The 20,465-nt window shown below is 49.4% G+C and overlaps 1 pseudogene; it reads right to left on the bottom strand.

Moving 5' to 3' along the window:
- LOC147570833 (pleckstrin homology domain-containing family M member 1-like) overlaps positions 1-20,465 on the bottom strand; it is a 48,307-nt pseudogene that overhangs the window by 18,018 nt on the left and 9,824 nt on the right.

The following is a 20,465-nucleotide window of genomic DNA, read 5'->3' as shown; positions in this document are numbered from 1 at the left end:
GGTCCAAAGGATGCACAGTTCTCTCTTCCGCAGCCTGAACTAGCCTTGGAGATTTCAGATAATTGTATAGGGTCTTCCTACCCTTCAGGGAACCTGACGGCCTAGGCATGAGGCACACTTTCTCTGGCATGGTTACACGGACTACAAGAAAAACCTAAAAGAAGCCAGTGTGGAGACCAGGGCTCTCCTGAGCTAGGAACCTGGCCGGAATCGTCTGCTGGGTCACGGCAAACAGAAAATGAAGTGAGAAAGAGACCGGCTCCAGGGCAGACTTTTCTGTTTGTGGGGGTTGTGGAGAAATTCGCTTATGGTTACTGAACGCTTTTTAGAATTGCACAGGGTGCGGAACTCGAGCTGGCCTCGTTGTAAACAGCGCACAGAGGACGGCTAACAGATGGCAGAGCTGATACACCCCCACCAGAGCTGTTAAACAAACCATCGAAGACAGAGGTCTCGGGAAGGGGCACTGAAACGCCTTCCGGAGGCAGGGTTTGCTCTGAGCTACAGGCAGAACCCAGAGTCGTGCATAGTCACACGACCTCGGGGGGCGGGGGGGGGGAAGTTTCAGTATTTCAATATATGAAACAGGTTTGGGGGCATGATACTGTGGAGCTCTCATGAGAAAATATAGCACTTTTCCTGAAATGCTTCCCTGAATTACTCAGCAAGGGTGTTCCTGATTACATTTTGGGAAGAGGTTTTGCTCGTGAGAATACACTACCCAACCAGTAATGGAAAAGAGGGCTCTGGCACTGCTCTCCGAAAGGCACTGTCCCCGCGGCAAGGTCACTGGAACCCTGCGGTCACCTACCCATCTGCCTGCGGTGCACCACCCTGAAGTTCTGGTGCTCCTGGGCCGCCGCTGCCCTGCTTGGCCGGCCTCCTGGGGAAGGCACGCAGGCTTGGATTAAGGCCCCCGTGGAGTGGCTTTTCCTTGGCCCTTGAGAAAAATGCTGGAGGAGCCCAGGCCTGGACTCCGGAGTCCCTCCGGAAGAAGCCACGGAGTGTTCTGAAGGGCTCTCTGTGGGCGGCTCCTGGGGAGGCCGGTAGAAGTCATCCTCTGAAATCCAGCTCCTGCTCTTCTAGTGGGAAGGGAGGGAAGACACAGGTGGTGGTTGAAGGTTTTTGTGTGTTTGTTTTGTTTTACAGACATCTTGATGGAGACACAATTCACAGATCATCAAAGGAACCATTTAGAGTGCACGACTGAATACTTTCAGTGTATTCACAGAGTTGTGCAACCAGCACCACGAAGTTCAGAACATTTTCATTCCTCCAGAAAGAAACCCCGTGCTCGGGAGCGGTCAGTTCCCATTTCCCCTCAACCGCTCCAGTTCTAGGCCACCACTAATCTACTTTCTGTTTCTAGAGATCTGTCCATTCTGTTTACATAAACAGAATCTTCATTTATGGTTTGTCTTTTTATTCATTTGTATGTATATTTATTTTGGGGTGTATGGGGGGGAGACAGCATGAGCAGGGGAGGGGGACAGACAGGCAGAGAAAGAGAGAGACAGAATCCTAAGCAGGCTCTACACTCAGTGTGGAGCCTGACGTGGGGCTCAGTCTCACGAACCTGGGATCACGACCGGAGCCAAAATCAAGAGTTGAACGCTCAACTGAGCCACCAAGGTGCCCCAATATAAAAGGAATCTTATAAATGTGGTCTTTGTGTCTGCCTTCTCTCTGAACATCAGGTTTTCTAGGTCCATCCATGTTGTGGCAGGCATCGGTATTTCTTTATTACTAACTAGTATTCCAAGGTATGGATGTAGCACATTTGGTCTGTCCGTTCATCAGCTGATGGGCATCTGGGTTGTCTCTGCTTTGGGGCAATTATGAATAATGCTGCCACGAACATTCACGTAACCATTTCTTTTTTTTTCTTTCTTTTTTTTTTTTTTTTGTTGGGCAGACTGGAGGGCCTTTTATTCGCGAGGATCGGGGGTGGGGTCCCAGGTGTGGAGAGACAATAAATACTGAGGAATGTCGGGGTCTCAGTGCATCCAAAACGTGGATTAGGGTGCTGGGGTCCTGGAACTTGGCGGGTCGGAGGACAGGTCAATAAATACCCAAACTGCCGAGGCGGGCGGAGCCTGCTGTGGCCCCCAGAGCTACATACGTGAGGAGGGCGCGCGAGTCCCCGAAAAAGCGGGGCTGGCGAAAGCAAAATGTTCTCGAGAAGGCGGGCGGGGCTCGCACTAGACGTTCGCCGCGGGAAGAGAACATTCCCGGGATAGTAGGGCCTCATGCACAGGGATTTGTGGTCTGCGAGCCGATAGGCGGGGGGCGCGTGGAGGGTGAAAAACTGATGGCCGAGCCCTGGCCCTGCTGTCTCCTCTAGATCGCAGTTTGCCCATCCACGGCGGGGCCTCAGCCAGGCCGGAGTTAGTAGGTGGTTGGTCTGCCATTCTCCCCAGCAGCAACTGCAGCATTCCTGGTTGCAAGCCTCCATGGAGCCCCCTGCTCCTCCCTCCCCGGCCGCCAGGGGGCGGGCCCGGATCGCAGGGCTGGAGCTCAGCCGGAGACCCACGCTGGGAGGCGGTGTGAACGGGGAGGCGGTAGGAATGGCTTCTGCGCCGTGCTCAGGTCACCCAACCCTCCAGCTTGGGGTCCTAGGGTTCAGGGGGCGAAGGCGGCTCCCGGGTGGCGCCAGACCGGGGCGAGATGGTGGGCGCAGGCCACCAACCCTGTGCAGCCCAAGGCGGCGGCAGCAGCCAGAGCAACGGCGAACAGGAGCAGGGAACGCGCCTCCGATAGGTCAGGCTGGCAGGGAGCAGCAGGTGGCGGCGGTGCATGGGGCCTGGCCCCACCAGCGGGCCTTGGCCCAGAGCCACGGCCGGGGGGCCATATGGGAAGGTGCATCCGTGGCCCGGGGACTGGGGACCCCCGTGACAGCTGCGTCTCCCCCGGCCTGCAGCAGCTCCATCCGCTCCTGCAGCTGCCGCACGCACGCCTCCACGTCTCGGTTCCGGGCCTCGGCCTCACGGAGCTGACCAACTTGACCATGGCCCTCCCCTCTTCTCCAGTCCCTGGGCGTCCTCAGGAGAAGGCCTGCCTCACCAAAAGGCCCTGTTTGGTTTGTCTCTGTCTCCACGTAACCATTTCTGTGTGGACCTATGTTTTCCGTTCCGTTGGGTACATGTCTATGAGTGCAACTGATGGGCCATTCGGTAACTATGTCTAACTTTCTGAGGAATTTCCAAACTCTTTCCCTAAGTGACTACACCATTTTACATTCCCACCACATATGGGGATTCCAATTTCTCCACATCCTTTCCAACGTTTTTATTATCTGTTTGATTATAGCCATCCTCACGTGTGTGAAGTACCGTCTTGTGGTTTGGGTTTGCAATTTCCCCAGTGTCTAAGGACAATGACACCGAGCATCTTTTCACGTGCTCAGTGGACACCAGTAGATCTTCTTTGGAGAAATGTCTATTCGAATTCTTTGCCTATTAAAAAAAATTTTTTAATGTTTATTTATTTTTGAGAGAGACAGCGGGGGGGGGGGCAGAGAGAGAGAGGGAGACACAGAATCGGAAGCAGGCTCCGGGCTCTAAGCCGTCAGCACAGAGCCCGACGTGGGGCTCGAATTCACGAACCATGATCTGAACCGAAGTCGGAGGCTTCACCGACTGAGCCACCCCACCCAGGCTCCCCTAAGTCTCCAACTGATTTTGAGTTAATTCTTGTGTATGGTGTGAGGAAGGGGTCTACCTTTATTTTGTCGCAGGTGGACATCCCATCATCCCAGCACCAGTCACTAGTGCCCAGCGACTACAGTTTGTCAGCCCTGCTTATAGGGTTTGAGATGAGGGAGGCATGGGTGAGCAGGACCCAGGACCCCTTCTGTTGCTGAGACTGAAGCTGCTCACCAGTGGGAGAAGTGGGGTGGGTCTGGGGTCACAGAATTGTGGGAAGGGATTTTAGCTTCCCCCCTCCCCCATTTCAAGCACTCCCTGCCTTTCTGTGCCTAAGCATGGATGAGCAGAGTCAAGAAGAAAGCTGGCTGGACTGCCCTAAGTGGCTGTCTACACAGAGGAAGTGACTCACACGAGAGGTGGGTCCAGCCCAGCTATTTTGTTAAGTGTCACCAGCCTCACCCTGAAGTTGCTATTTCCACCCCCTAAATGAGACTGCCCTCTCTGCTCCCGTAGACGCGGAAGGGGAGTAAGGCTTGGGCTGCCCTAGAGGGATTGGTTTGCACAGTTTAATCCATTCAGATGCTTTCTGGCACCTTAAGCCAAGAGTGGAGAACTCTGAGTCGGGAGTATCGGGGCCTCAGGGCTGGGCTCCAGGGCTCCCTCTGAAAACCCTCGGAATTAGCAGGTGCTTCCTTCAGTCAGTGACAGGACAATGTGTCAATCAGGGTGGCTACTTGGGAAGCATTTGCAACACAAGATTCTGAACAAAGCCTGCCTGGGCCATAGAGACCCAGGGGAGCTCCCCGAGGAAAATGGGCAGGAGCCCCACAGAGCCTGGCACACACACCTGGGAAGTCCTGCGGCCTCCCAGCTCACTATTCCTTAAGACTCAGCTCAGGGGCCGTCCATCACCTCCTCTGGGAAGCTTTCCTGACTATTTCCCAGCCTACACTCCTCCCGCTGCCTAGCTGGGTCAGGGACTCCTCGGGGCTCCCACGGCATTCTTTGCCCACCCCACCCAGCACCTACCAAGCTGTATGCAATGGCCACTCTTCTTTCTGCCTGGCACAGAGTTATCACAGGTGAGGGAATAATTCTTGAGTATCAAACGTCTTTGGCATAAAATAACAAGGCTGGGGCAAGGGGACTGGAAGGAAGGAGACAAATGTGAATTGTGAGGTGATAGAAGTTCACTGGTGAGGGCTCCTCTCTCCAAGGAGGTGAGGGAGACGATCGGGAAGTGTTCAGACTCGGTCCAGCGGCCACAGGTCAGCCCCCAGGAAATGATACTCCAGGAAACATCTTTTGTTCTCTTAGACAACAGACAAAACCAGTGGGAACACTGGGTCCTTGGAGCTACTGCACACAGGCCTGGACGGAGCTCTGTAGCTGTGCCCCAGCCAGGGCCCCCGGTCACCAAGCGGAGTGTGGGGGGAGCACCCCACTGTTCCCCCTCCCCCTTCCTACCACCTACCTTCCTACCTTCTGCTCATTCAAGCCCCCACATCTGGCCAGTTCCCTGCCGCTCTAACGGTGGAGGAAACCGCCACAGACCACGGGTCAAAGCCATGGCAGCACCTGCCACGAGGGGCCCGAGACAGAGGAATGCCACTTTCACTGGGTGAAGTCTTAGAATCCAGACTGTCCTCTGGAGTGCAACTGAGAAATCCGTTCACAGCCCCCCGGAGTCCACAAATAGAAGTCCCCTTAGCTCCCCCACTCCCGGCCCCTTTCCTTCCTGGCACTTGTCACCAGTGTAATTATGATGTGGGTAATGACTTGCCTGATCCAGTGTCTGTCCCCAAGGAGCAGGGCCCTTGTCCGTCCTGTTCCATCACCGTACCAAGTATGGTGCTTGGCCCAGAGCAGGGCCTCTGTGGTGAATGAATTTAAAATAATGGTTTTTGTTTCTTTTTTAAAGAAAGACTGAATGGCTCTCATGGTTATACGACTTGACAGTCAGAACCCTCTACTCACCCCCCCCACCCCCACCCCACGCCACCAAAGTGTCAAATAAATGGCAGTGACTAAGTGACAGAAGCACAGGAAAATGAGACTCACAGGGGTGACACGCGGGGTGGAGCCGGGGGTCCACCAGGTGGGCTGCACGGGAGTGCCCAGCGACTATCTACTTAGGGGAGGGATGAGTGGGTCCTGTGGGCTCTCAGCCACCTGAGTCCCCTGAGGCCTGCGGGGAGGCGGAGCCCGCCCTGGTCAGACCCACCAGCCCAGCCCATGCACTTGGCGGCCTACTTCTCAGCGTAAACTCCCAAGCTGGCATCTCGAGAGTCTCTGAGAGTTCGAGAGCCGTTAATTACGCCTGCACTCACCCAGGTACGGTGTGCAGAGCTGACCTTACAGAAGGGAACAGACATGCTCTTCCGTATCACGGAGCCGATATTCGAGTCCAGAGGCAGGAAATCAAGTGAAGCAGGCAAATGGGAAAGGGAGTCACTGGGGACGGTGCTTTTGGGACAGGGTGCTGGGGGAAGGCGGAGACAAGGGTGAGGAAAAGGGGCGAGCTGGGAAAGGGTCCGGGCAGATGGAATGGCAAATGGAAACGCCTGGGGCTGAAAGGAGCCTGCGGTGGCAGAAGCTGCCGGAGGCCAGAGGAGCAACGCCCGGTGAGCCGAGGAGCTTGGGTGACAAGTTAAGCTGCCCTGTCCCATCAGCTCTGGGACCCTGGCAAGACAGGATGTCGGAGCTGAGACACAACACGAGTCAGGTCTTGGACGGGAGTGAACTCAGCTTGGTCAACGCCACTCTGTGGCATCCTACTAGGGCGCGCAGCCCCAGACCCTAGGGGTAGCCCCCTGCTTCCAGCTCAAGCCAGGGGCTGTGGAGTCGTTCTTCTTTACCCTTCAGGGTGTTGACAGTTGTCGGCTCAAAACCTTCAGAGTCCTCTGACATTCTGGGCCCTGAAGACTCTTCAGGATAGTAAAAAATGGAGACTGTGACCTCACTTATACAGCTACATGGCTTATACAGTCACATTCAGTCAGTGGTGCTAGTCGGTCCGATATCTGTATGGACAAAACGTGACTTTTGACTCTTACCTCACACCATACACAAAACTCAGTCCCAAGTGGATCATAAATCTAATTGCAAAAGGTAAAACAACAAAGCTTCTAGATGAAAATACAGGGGTCTTCACAGCTTTGGGTAGAGATCTTAAAAATAGACACAAAATACGTAAACCACAAACAGAGAGGCCAATAAATTGAAGAGCATTAAAACCAAGAATTTCTGCTCCACGAAAAATACCATTAAGAGATTTAAAACACAAGCCATAGGGGCACCTGGGTGGCTCAATCAGTTAAGCATCCAACTCTTGATTTCGGCTCAGGTCATGATCTCACAGTTTGTGAGTTCAAGCCCCAAGTCAGGCTTTGCACTGACAGTGTGGAGACTGCTTGGGATTCTCTCTCTTTCCCTCTCTTTTTCTTTTGTTTTTTTAATGTTTATTTATTTTTGAGAGAGAGACAGAGACAGAGTGCAAGTGGGCAAGGGGCAGAGAGAGAGAGATGGAGACACAGAATCCAAAGCAGGCTCCAGGCTCCAAGCTGTCAGCACAGAGCCCGGCGCACGGCTTGAACTCGTGAACCGCGAGATCATGACCTGAGCTTAGCCGACTGAGCCACCCAGGCATTCCTCTCTCCCTCTTTTTCTGCACGCGCATGAGCGTACACACTCTCTCTCAAAATAAATAAATAAACGTTAAAAAAACAGGCAAGCCATAGACTTGAAGAAACGTTTGCTATATGTATATGCGACATATTTTTTTCTCTAATAAAAGACATATCCATAATATGTAAAGAGCCTCTACCAATGAATCAGGAAATACACACAACTCAATTTAAGAATGAAGCAATGACTTAGAGACTTCCAACAGCCAATAAGCAAACGAAAAGGTATCAAGATCGTTAGTCATCAGGGAAATGCAAATTAAAACCACAGTGAGGTCCCACTGCACACCTATTAGAGTGGCCGAAATGAAAAAGACTGATGACCCACTGGCTAGGATAAAGAGCAATGAAAATGCTCACATATTGCCAATGTGAGTACAAGTCAATGCAAGCACTGTTAGAAAACTGCTTGGCAGTATGCACTAAAGGTAAACATACGCCTTCCCAATGACTGGGCGATTCCGCTCCTAGATATAAACCCCCAGAAAAGAGTGCAGAGGGGTTCACAGAAATACAAATGTAAGAACGTTCACATCAGCTTTCATCATAATAGCCCAAACCTGGAAACAACCCAAATGTCTGTTAGCAGGAGAATGGATAGATGCACTGTGATATACTCTTACAATGGAATGCTACAGAACAATGGAAAAGAACAAACTATAGCCTCATGCTATATGCACAGGTGAACCACACAGACATAATGCTCAGTGAAAGAAGCAAAAGAGTATGCATTGTACAGTTCCTTCCATACGAATGAAGTCGAACAATAGGAGAAATTAATCTACGGTGCTAGAAGTCAGAATAGAGGCTTCCTTTAGAGGGGAACAATGGGACAAGGCATGAGAGAGCCTTCTGGTGGGCTGGAAGTGTTCTATGTTTCCATCTGGAGGGTGGCCATAGAGGGTACATCGTATATAAGTACTCACTGAGATGTGTACTAAAGATCACTTTACAGCATTCCTCGAAAACGTTCTAAAGGGGGAAATAATAGTCTTTTTTTCTGGTAAATTTTTAAAAATCTTTATTTTTGAGAGAGAGAGAGAGAGCGCGCGCAGGGGAGGGGCAGACAGAAAGGGAGACACAAGAATCGGAAGCAGGCTCCAGGCTCTGAGCCGTCAGCACAGAGCCCGACGCGGGGCTCGAACTCACGAACCACAGATCACGACCTGAGCTGAAGTCGGACGCTTAACCGACTGAGCCACCCAGGCGCCCGGAAATAATAGTCTTTTGAACAAATGGTGCTGGTACCACTGTACATCAATATGCAAAAGAATCGAGCTGGGCCTCGTCCTTATACCATATACAAAAGTCAACTCAAAATGGATCATAGATCTCAATGTAAGAGCTAAAACTATAAAATTTTTAGAAGAACGCATCAATCTTTGTGACCTTGGGCTAGGAAACGGGTATACACGGGACACCAAAAGCACAAATGGCGAAAGAAAAAAATAGGTAGACTGGACTCTATCAACATTGAAAACGTTTATGCTGTAAATGTTACCACCAAGAAAGTGAAACGACAACTCACAGGATGGGAGGAAACAGTTGCTAATTATGTATTTAATAAGGGTATACAACCCAGAATATATAAAGAACTATTATAATTCAATAATAAAAAGACAAATAATCCCATTTTAAAATGGGCCAAGGGGTACCTGGGTAGCTCAGTGGGTTCAGCATCTGACTCTTGGTTTTGGCTCAGGTTGTGACCTCACGTTTCGTGAGTTCAAGCCCTGCATCGGGCTCTGTGCTAGCGGCAAGGAGCCTGCTTGGGACTCTCTCTCCTTCTCTCTCTGCCCCTCCCCTACTCATGCCCGCACTCCCACAAAATAAATAAGTGAAAAATAAACAAAATAAAATAAAAATGGGCCAAGGTTCTGAATAGACATTCCTCCAACGTAGATCTACAAATGGCCAAAAGTCACACAAACAAGATGATGCTTGACATCATTAGTCATTAAAGAAACGCAAATCAAAACCGTAAGTAGATACTGCTCCTGCCGCCTGCTAGCTATAATGACAATTTTTAAAAAGACAGTAAGAACTGTTGGTGAGGATGGAATACATTGCTGGTGGGAATATAAAATGGGGCCGCTGCTTAGGAAAACAGTTTGGTAGTTCCTCAGAAGGTTAAATATAGAGTTACCATGTGACCCAGAGATTTTGCTGCTGGGTATACATCCAAGACAATCAAAAATATACCCACACAAAAACTTGTACATGAATGTTCATGGCTGTGTTATTTATATTAGCCAAAAAAATGGGGGGAAAAAAACAAAAGTCTATCCACTGATGAAGGACAAAATAAAATGTGACGGGTTCATACAAAGGAATCTACAATGAATTATTACTCCCTGAAGCACAGATCAGGCTCCAACAACGATGAATCCTGAAAACAGTATGTTAATTGGAAGAAGCCAGTCACCAAAGGCTGCATATTACAGGATTCCATTTCTGTGAAATGTCCAGAATAGCAAATCTATAGACAAAGGAAATAAGTAGTTGCCAGGGGATGAGGGGAGTGAGGCGGGAGGAGGAGGATGGGACGTCACTGCTAATGGTAAGGGATTTCTTTTCTTTTCTTTCTAAATGTTTTTGTTTATTTTTTGAGAGAGAGATAGAGACAGAGCATCAGCAGGGGAGGAGCAGAGAGAGAGGGAGTCTGAAGCATGCTCCAGGCTCTGAGCTGTCAGCACAGAGCCCGACATGGGGCTCGAACTTGTGAACCACAGATCATGACCTGAGCTGAAGTCAGACCCTCAAACGACTGAGCCACCCAGGCATCCCAAGGGATTTCTTTTATGGGGGATGAAAATATTTTCAAATTCGATTGTAGTGATGGCTGCACAACCTTGTGAATATACGAAAAAAAATGGAATTATACACTTTAATTAGGTGAATTGTATGGTATATGAGTTATATCTCAATAAAGCTATTTAAAAGTGTGTGTGTGTGTGTGTGTGTGTGTGTGTGTGTGTGCGCGCGCGCGCGAGCGCGTGTCCTAATCTATTTCACGGCCTTGGCCCCATCCTGAGTTACAGGATCTGGAAGCTACCGGATGAGAGATATGCACGGATGGAGCTGAAAAAGCAAGACTATATCCTAACGTGACCCCAGACAACAGCTGGGATAAACCTGGGGTTCTGTATGTCTGCATGCACACGTGCATACAACTTCCTACCCTGGCTATTCATCCTAAAGGACAAATGTGAAATGGCAAAGAGCTCAGGTCCACAGCTTTGACAACCGCTTCACTGGGCCGATGGTTCTCAAGCCTCTGACCCATGGCTCTGTGCAGGAGATTCCCAGGGCTGGCTTCCCTCGGGGTTATCAACAAAGGAGACCGGCCCATTCTAGAGCTGCACTGCCCAACAGAAACAGAATTCCAGCCACATGTATCATTTTAAATGTTTTACTAGCCACGTTTTTAAAATGTAAAAAGAGGGGCGCCTGGGTGGCGCAGTCAGTTAGGTGTCCGACTTCAGCCAGGTCACGATCTCGCGGTCCGGGAGTTCGAGCCCCGCGTCGGGCTCTGGGCTGATGGCTCAGAGCCTGGAGCCTGTTTCCGATTCTGTGTCTCCCTCTCTCTCTGCCCCTCCCCCGTTCATGCTCTGTCTCTCTCTGTCCCAAAAATAAGTAAGTGTTGAAAAAAAATTTAAAAAAAAATGTAAAAAGAAACACGTGTAATTAACTTTTATATTTAACCCAACATCAAACATATTTTCATTGTAACACATAATCGATAAATGATTGAGTATTTCACCTTCTTTTTTTTTCAGACGAAGCCTTCAAGATCCAGTGTTTATTTCACAGAGCTTATCTCAGTTTGAGCTAACCACATTTTACACGCTCATTCAACAGCCACGTGTGGCTAGTGGTTACCATAGGGGATGGTGCAGTTCTAACCTGGCTCATATTGCAAGATGAGTATTCTCAAAGTCTGGTATTTTAGCAAATCTGAATTTAATAATAACAAGAGCTGAGGAGGAAACCAAGGCTCAGTGAGGCAAAGGGCCTCGCCCGAGGCCTTGAGCTGATAAGTGGCAGTGGTTATGCGCAGGGTCTATGATCAGATGAGAATTATCTTCTCTACGGGGTCAATGTGAGAGGACAAGAGAGACCCATGGGAAGGGACTGGCACCGTGCCTGGCTCACGTCCGCCGTGACAGATATGAGGGGCTAATGGAGACAAGGCAGAGACCACTCGGGGTGGCTAGCTGGGGAGACCCTGCACCAGCTCTGAGACATTTCCCCAAGACCTCTCCCCGAAAAGCTTGTATCACTCACCGGGCTGGTGGGTGAGGACACCCCAAGGCTCCGTGCAGCTCCGTCATCCTCCACAGACTTCTGCTGGCCGCTCCCCGGGCTGAATGCTCTGGCCGCCGCCTCTCCCACGGGACTGGAAGGCCTCTGGTCTAAAATGCTCACCGAGGGGACAGCTTTGGCAGTGCCCAACTGCAGCAAGCCCAGGGTGCCAGGTGCCTGGGGAGGCGGCTCCTGCTTGCGGTCCCCATCTTGAGTCCCAGAGGATGCTTGGGGCGGGAGGGGCTCTGCGGGCACATCAAAAGGGATGCTGGCCTCCAGGCCGGGGAGGGGGAGTGAGGCCCGCCCCGTGGGAATCTCCATTTCTCCACTCAGTCCGCTCAGTCCATTGGTTGGCACAGAGTTTACCTGGGCTTTGCTGAATTCCGACAATACCCTGGAAGTTTTTAAACAGAGAAACCTGTGTGACAAGCTGTCAGCTAGAATGCCCAAGGCTATTGGGACGGCGGTAAGAAGGCAAAACTGCTGTCTGGGGATTTCCAAAACAAAACATCCTCGTCATCCACCCACCGTGCTCCTCTGCTTACACACAAGCCTTCCTCTGACACGCCTCACAAAGTTTCTCCCCAGCTGGGACTGAGGTAGAGTGGGCGGCCAAGGGAACTGCGGGGCCCGGGATCTCCGGTGCAAGCGCTGGTCCACCAGAGCTGGGCCGTATGTGGGGTCCCAGATGCCTCCTGTTCCCAGGACCTGCTGCCGGAGATCAGTGTACACGGGGTGCAGGAGTGTGCACGCAAGTATACATGGGGTGTGCACCTGCTCACTCTTCCAATGGTACTGCCTCTTCCTGCCCTTCAGTGGTGCTTCAGGGACTACAGGGAGCCAGTGTTACTGTCTTTACATACACACACACACACACGCACGCACATGAAAACTACTCTGGGCCTTCTAAAATGTGCACTGGCTAGTGGCTGCTCCCCTTCTCCTGAGGCTTCTGAGAATCCACATTCTGTTTCTGAACTAGAACTATTTGCTGTCTCCTCCTTTGTTTATGAACCAATAGAGTATGTCACGGGTGAATACAGATTCCTACAACAACAAAGCTACCCGGGGCCCAAGAGATTGCCCATATCTGCCCTAATGGTTTACACTGGGTCAGAAGACGTGCCAAACTCCCCTTAATGTGGGCTCATTTCCATAAGGATTTTAGAACTCAAGTTTCTACCTTAATGTCTTCTGGCTGAGCTGTGTGCTCTTATCTACATCATAACCCCAAACAACATTTCAAGACATGCTAGTCAAACATTGGTGAACAACCCATACATTTATGGGCAACTGATCTGCAGCCCAAGACATTTCAGTGGGGAAAGAATAGTCTTTTCAACAAATGGTGCTGGGATAAGCGAACAGTCCCATGCAAAAGAAGAAAGTTGGACCCCTACCTCATACCATATAAACAATGAACTCAAAATGGATCAAAGACCTAAAAGTAAGAGCTAAAACTATAAAACTCTTAGAAGGAAACAGGTATACATCTTTGGATCAGGCAATGGTTTCTTATATGACAGCCAACAAATAAGTAAACAATAAAAAATAGGTACGCTGGACTTTATCAACACTAAAAGCTTTTGGGCTTCAAAAGGATACTATCAAGAAAGTAAAAAGATAACCCATAGAACAGGAAAAAAATCTGCATATCTTATATCCAAGGATTATCACATATCTGATAAGGGTCTAGTATCCAGAATATAGAGAGCTCTTACAATTCAATAATATTAGAACAAATAATCTGACTGAAAAATGGGCAAAGGTTTACAGAGACACTTCTCTAAAGGTATACAAATGGAAAGTACATGAAAAGATGCTCGATATCATTAGACGGGAGTGAAATACAAATCAAAACCGTAATAAGATACTACTTTATGCCTACCAAGATGCCTATAATAAAAAAGAGAGAGGGGCACCTGGGTGGTTCAATCAGTTAAGCATCCGACTTCGGCTCAGGTCATGATCTCACGGTTCGTGGGTTCGAGCCCTGTGTCGGGCTCTGTGCCGACAGCTTGGAGCCTGGAGACTGCTTCAGATTCTGTGTCTCCCTCTCTTTCTGCCTCTCCCCAACTCATGCTCTGTCTCTCTCTCTCTCTCTGTCTCTCTCTAAAATAAGAAACATTAAAAATTTTTTAAAAATTAAAAAGACAGAGAATAACAAGTGTTGGCAAAGGTGTAGAGAAAATGGAACTCCTACACGCTGCTGGCGGAAATGTGAAGTGGTGCAGCCTCTGTGGAGAACAGTTTGGTAGTTCCTTAAAAGTTAAACATAGAGTTACCATATGAGTCAGCAATTCAACTCATGGGTATATACCCAAGAGAATGAAAAGACAATGTCTGCACAAAAACCTGTACACGAGTGTTCACAGCAATATTATTCACAGTAGCCAAAAAGTAGGAATAGAACAAATGTCCACTAACTGAAAAGATAAAACAAATTGTGGTGTATTCACACAATGGAATATGATTCAGCCATGACCCATGCTACAACACGGATGAACCCTGAAAACCTACTAAGTGAAGGAAGGAGGTCACAAAAAGCCACATAGTGTATGATTCCGTTGGTATTAAATGTCCAGAATAGGTAAATCCATAGCTAGTGGGTAAGGGGTTTCCTTAAAGGGTGATGTTGGTTGGCTTTGGTTGGCACACTGCTGTGGCCCCACAATAGGTTCCTAAAGTTCACGGACTTCATTCCTTTACCCGTAAAACCGGCACGGTAACAGCACCCACCTATGACTGTGTTCAAGGCTGAATGAGATCATATAGGTAAAATGCTTATAGAGTGTCTGGCACAAAGTAAGTACTCAATAAACATTAACCTCAATTTGTCATTGGTTGTTCTTATCGCCACTGGCAAGACTGCTTAGCCTCTACACACATGGCTATAAAAATGTAAGGAAAGAGAATTACGGAAAGATTCACCAGCATTACCGAAATGGTTATCAATTATAAATGACCCCTCGTCTGTAAGACACATTTTAATGATGGAGTGGACTGGGTGTGGGAATAAAGAAACACCACCCGACAGCAAGAAGCTTGTGTGATAAATTAGAGTTTCCACCAAATCAACACCACGGTCAGGATGAAATCAAGTTCACAGGAGTCTCACCAGGATCAGAGCTGGTCGGCAGGACCCAGAGAGAATAAGAGACATGCACATCAAGTGGGAAAAAGTGCTAGAGATGAGGTTTTGAAGGAAAAGTGAAAGAAAGAGAATTTTCAAAACTTTTGAAGAAAATGCAACCAACATAGGGCTGAAACGGTGACACCGCTCCGGTCCTTCCACTTCTGTCCAGCTCAGGGCAGCGTTTTTCAAAAACTGCCTGTTGAAAAATTCTAGAAGTTTGTGCTTTCATTTAGAAGACAGTCTGGAAACATATACGTATTATACACATACGTATATTGCGCGTACACAGAGGCGTAGGTGTGGAATAAAAGCATGGGCTGGAGAATCAGCATGACCACCCCATAAAGTGCCCCCGCCAAGCGATTCTGAGCCTGCGCTTTTCCTGAGCGCGTGGACTAGCGCGTTGGGGTCCACGGCACCACCTGGCGGTCAGGGGTGCTCATGAAAGTACAGGAGGGGGCCGCATGTGCGAAGAATCATTTCCCCCAAGAGAAGGCCTCATGATAACGACCTCTGACAAATATCACCAAGCACAGATCTGCAGCCGTGTATACACAGACAAGTAGCGCGAGAACTGACATCACGGGGACCCCCAGTAGTAAAATGATGATGACACCGCCTATGGAGCACTCACCCTGTGATTGGCACTGCTCTAAGCGCTTTGCATACCTTAACTCACTTCCTAGCATTCTTATCCCCGTCTTGCAGATGAGGACATCAAGGTCAGAAAGGTTGAGTATCTTGCCCGGGGTCGCAAAGCTGGTTAATGGAAGACTCCAGCAGTCTGGCTCCTGAGTCCACACTCCTAACCACCGGCCCCTAGCTGTGCTTCTCAGCGATCACTGTAATTCAGACCCAACCAACACAAAAGAAGCTATTCAGGCCATCAATCCTCTATTCACAAAGCAAACTGCAGTTTGGTTTCCAGAAAACATTAAGTTAATACATTTCCTTGGAATGTTACATCTTTTGTACTTTATGTTTAACTTGTAGATGATTTTAAAAAACTTTTTTTAACATTTATTTTGATAGAACGCCTGTTCTCTCTCTCTCTCAAAATAAATCAACTTTAAAAAATCCACGTAAACAAATATTTAAGTAATATGACAAAAATAAGCGAACTCTTAACTGCTGATGTGACTCTTCACCCTCAGACACACCCTCTAAGAGCTGGTGTGTGTGGACGTGCGAAGATAACTTCAAGCCCAGCACTCAGAGTGACGGTGCTGGATGTGTGTTTGTGCATCTGTGTGCTCTGTGTTTGCTGGTTCCGCACGCCACTGCCCCGCGCTGGTCTGTACATCCTGACCCTCTTCCCTTGACTTCTCCCACAATGCCCAGGATGACGCTTCCCACACAGGGTGGATGGTCACTGATTCAACGGCCTTAAGCTGGAATTTTCCAATCACAAGACTCACGAAAGATAAAAGCAGGGCACATGACAGACAGAGGGCCGGCGGGCTGGCCTGTGGGAGGAGGAGACACAAGGAAGGGTTCAGACAGGTGAGTGAACTTAAGTCACGCCATGGGCCCAGCCGATAGAGCGGGGATTGCTCCCTTCCAGGATGTTCTACCTAAATTCTTGTTTGATGTTTGAAAGTTCTAGCTAATGTGCTCTGTTGCTCAGAAGCTGCTTCAGCCGTAATTCGCCCCCAGGCATCTGATCTGATTCTCAGCCAGAGAATCCCTATGAGGGAGCCTCCACTTTACAGATGAAGAAACAACCTCACAGAGCCAACGCTTGGCCTGCCGTTACTGGACTTGTGACTGGTAGAACAGGGCTTGAGGCCGGATCCTGCTACAAGCCAGTCCGTACCGGCACCCAATCTGGTGTTCTTCCCACAGCAGCTGGGAAACCTGTAAAGACTTGAATGAACCAAGAAGGTAGGGGCACACAGGAGTAGAAAAGAAGATCCTAGACACTGGCTGAGGGAACATGGGTCTGGCTGAAGGAAGCGCTTAATAAAAATTTACCATTTTCGGGGCGCCTGGGTGGCTCAGTCAGTTAAGCGTCCGACTCTTGATTTTGGCTCGGGTCATGATCTCACAGTTCCTGGGATCAAGCTCTGCATCACGCTCTGCACTGACAGCGAGGGGCCTGCTTGGGATTCTCTCTCTCCCCCTCTCTCTCCCTGCCCTTCCCCAACTCATGCTCGCTTGCTCTCTCTCTCTCTCTCTCTCTCAAAACAAATAAATAAACTTGAAAAAAAAGTTTATCATGTTCTACCTATTAGATGAGCAAATATCCAAAAGTTTGATAATACCTTCTGCCTACAAGGCCGAGAGGGCACAGGTACATTCCTGACAGAGTGTAAACAGGCGGTTATCTATGAAAATTGTAGATTCATTTATCCTTTGCCTCAGCAATTCTGTTTCTGGGACTTTACTGAACAGAGATAGTTGCATAGACTTAAAAGATCACATACACACGGTTATTTATAGAAAGAGTGAACTCCAGTGTCCAGTAAATACAGGGCTGGCCAAATAAACTAAGGTAGATTCATACAATGGAAACACATGTCACAGGGGAAAAAAAAAAAAAAACTGAAGAAACTGATATGAAGCTCCAAAACAAAAATTCTGATCTCTTCTGAGACAAGGTATCAAACAGTATATTTATAATAGCTTTGTGGGGATGGGGCAGAGATAAGAAATATAAAAGACATTTAAAAAGTCTTTTCATATCTGTTAGATGCATTTAGAAACATCAGAAAAAGACATGTAAAGGGGGTGCCTGGGTGGCTCGGTCAGTTAAATGTCTGACTTCAGCCTAGCTCATGATCTCACAGTTTGTGAGTTCGAGCCCCACGTTGGGCTCTCTGCTGTCAGCACAGAATCTGCTTCAGATCCTCCGTCCCCCTTTCTCACTGCCCCTCCCCTGCTCATTCTCTCAAAAATAAATAAACTTTAAAAAAAAGAAAAAGAAAGATGTAAGGAATTAATAATTATGGTTACAAAGGTGGAAAAGACGTTTCACTGTAGGTAGACTTTTTTTTCTTACCATAAAAATAAATCTATTAAAAAACGAATGTTTCAAAAGGGCCTGAACGAAGAAGGCTCTGCTGTGGTGAGCATGGTTAACATAGAGAGATGGTGACTCACTACGTTGTACACCTGAGACTAATATAACACCGTGCGTCAACAATACTCAAATAGAAAAAAGTTCTTTTAAAGAGATAGCTCTGCCCAGGGTCCCTTCTCTAGTCAAGTTCATTGCTCCCTGTGCTCTTCCTCCACTCACTTGCTTGGCCCCTTTTGTGCACCACCTCCTCCAGGCCTCATTCAGGGTCTGTGTCCTTCAGAGGCCTTCTGGGAGGTCGCAGCGGAGCACCCTGACGCGCTGGGCTTCACTGCGTCTTTTGGAAGTCGTACATCTAACTCCGAACCGTTAGTTTCCGCCCTAGAGGCAATAATATTTTACACGAAGCCTCAGACAAATTAGGTAACTTGTCGAAGATCAGCCAGGGGCAGAGCCGGAGCCTGATTCAGCTCTGAGCCCTCCCTGAATCCATTCTCCTCGCTGCCCCATGTTGCCTCCAGTTATAAGTCCCGGCAACTCCAGTCCCTGAGGAAGAGCCACGGTCCTCTTTTCCTTTATGCCCTTAGAGAGCTCAATGCTCAGTGACAGGCAATCACATGCCATAGGAAGGGAGAGAAAGAGGAAGAGGAGAAGGAAGGAAGGAAGGCAGGGGGAGGAGAAGGAGTGGGGGGAGGACACTCACTCTTGCAGAGACGGGTCTGAGTCATCGGCATTTGCTGTCCCCAGATCGGAGTCGTAGGACATGGGCTCCTCGGAACGATCTGGACTCTTGGAGCCATTCACTTGGAGTGGGCAGCTATCAGAGTTTAGGCTGCAAGACAGCTGGGATGAACTGGCGGTGTCCAGGCTGAGGGAGGAGGCCGTGAGCTTCCGGTTCCGTCGGATCTTATGGCCTGAGTGCTGGACTTCGATGTCCTCCGAGCCTGAGGAATGGGAAATTGAATCCAGAGACTCTTTCCGCTGTAGTTGTGTCCCAGAGGTGGTGAGGGGGTCGAGCTCAGAGAGCGGGCAAAGCCCAGAGAGAGCCAGTGGGGTAAGCGTCCACTCGTTTAAGATGGCGGACTTGTAGGAGAGCTCGAAGGATAAGGACGTCAGTCCCTGCAGGAAGCTGAGGAGGAACTGGCCCTCCTCGGCGTCTCGAAGCAGGGCTGCGGGCTGATAGTACTCGCACAGGCGGGCGGGCTCCTGGAGGAGCAGCTTCAGGTAGCACTCCATCAGGCCGTCATTGAGGGCCAGCCTCAGCCAGGCCCGGCAGCGGCCCACGTCCGTGCTGACAAAGATCAGGTGCTCCAATTCCGAGACGATGTGTCTGCGGGTGGAGAGGACAGGCTTGTTTCAAGAAATGATTTCAGATCACGGAGGATTGTTTTATCCACTGGTGAGCAGGAGCCAGTAATAATGACTGCAAGTATATACAGGCTTGGGAAAAAAATCTCAGATAGCAGTGTTCTACAAGGAATTGAGAAATATTTAGCTACAACACCCCACTTTTTCGAGGTTACTGTCATGCAGGATAATTGCCATTTTTGTTACAACTCCCCAGGCGCCCTTGACATCACCTGCTCATCCGGCATACATCTGATGAGCCCCTAAGTGCCAGGTCTTTGGAGCCGTGAAGATACAGGATACAGACATGGTCCTGCCCTCAGTCCAGGTTACTACCTTTCAAGGGCACACGGAGGTGAACCCTGTTGTCAGTAGAGCTGGGGTGGGGGGAAGGCAATCACTTCCAGGTTGCAGTAAGAACAATGCCTTAGGCAAGGCATTGAGGGATTAGGCATAGGGATTAGGGATAGGCAAGGCATTGAGCTGGGCCTTGAGGGATTTCAAGCGGCAAAGATGGAAGGGGAACCTTAGGCACCAAGGACTGACAGCAAAAAGGCACCAAGGGTAGGGAAGCAGCAGCTGTGTAACAGGAGTGGTGAGCACTCCCGTTACAGCACGGGGAGGAGGAGGAGCGGCTGATTGGGTTGCAAAGTCAGGTGATGCAGGGTCTCGAGCATCCAACCGGTGAGGCAAAGTGGGGCAAGGGTCCCCACACCTGGCTGTGCGTCAGAATCACCTGGGAACCTGGTCAGGATACAGATTCTGGGGCCCCAACGAAGTGAATGGGACTCCAGGCTAGCACTGGGGAGCCTGAGAGTTTTTACACCGGGAAATGACTCGACCGCAGTCACGCAGACTTCTGGGTGGGCTGCTCGGGATAAGATCAGGTACCAAACTCAGTTCCCGAACCCTTGGTCTGATGTAAATGCCCTTCCTCTGACCATCACAGTGCCCTGAGCACGTCTCGCCCATAGGAGTGCGTGCTCCACAGGGCTCAGGGAATGAGCTCGGGTTAGCTTAAGCTCAATAAATGTGGACCAGCTGCCTGACCTAAGGACAGACAGAATGAGATAAGGGGGACAATTAGAAAGCCACTGCCACCTGGGAATGAGGTAAGAACCTGAGATAGGGCGGTGGCAGTCAGCAGGAAAAGGAAGATACAGACCGACAAGGCACCTTCAGGCTGCAGGTGGCATTTAATAGCCCTTAGAGGCAACGTGCCAGCAGCTGCTTGCTCCAAAGCCCAGGCAGTTAGGGCCAGGGCCGCAGAGGCAAACGTCCCAGGGTGGATATTCAGATGATCTGGATTCCACTGCTTTAAAAAA

This window comes from Puma concolor, unplaced genomic scaffold, assembly GCF_028749965.1.
Source record: "Puma concolor isolate L17-30 unplaced genomic scaffold, mPumCon1.1.hap2 unalloc_scaffold_83, whole genome shotgun sequence".
NCBI classification, from domain to species: Eukaryota; Metazoa; Chordata; class Mammalia; order Carnivora; family Felidae; genus Puma; species Puma concolor.
This window is presented reverse-complemented; position numbering and strand designations above follow the sequence as displayed.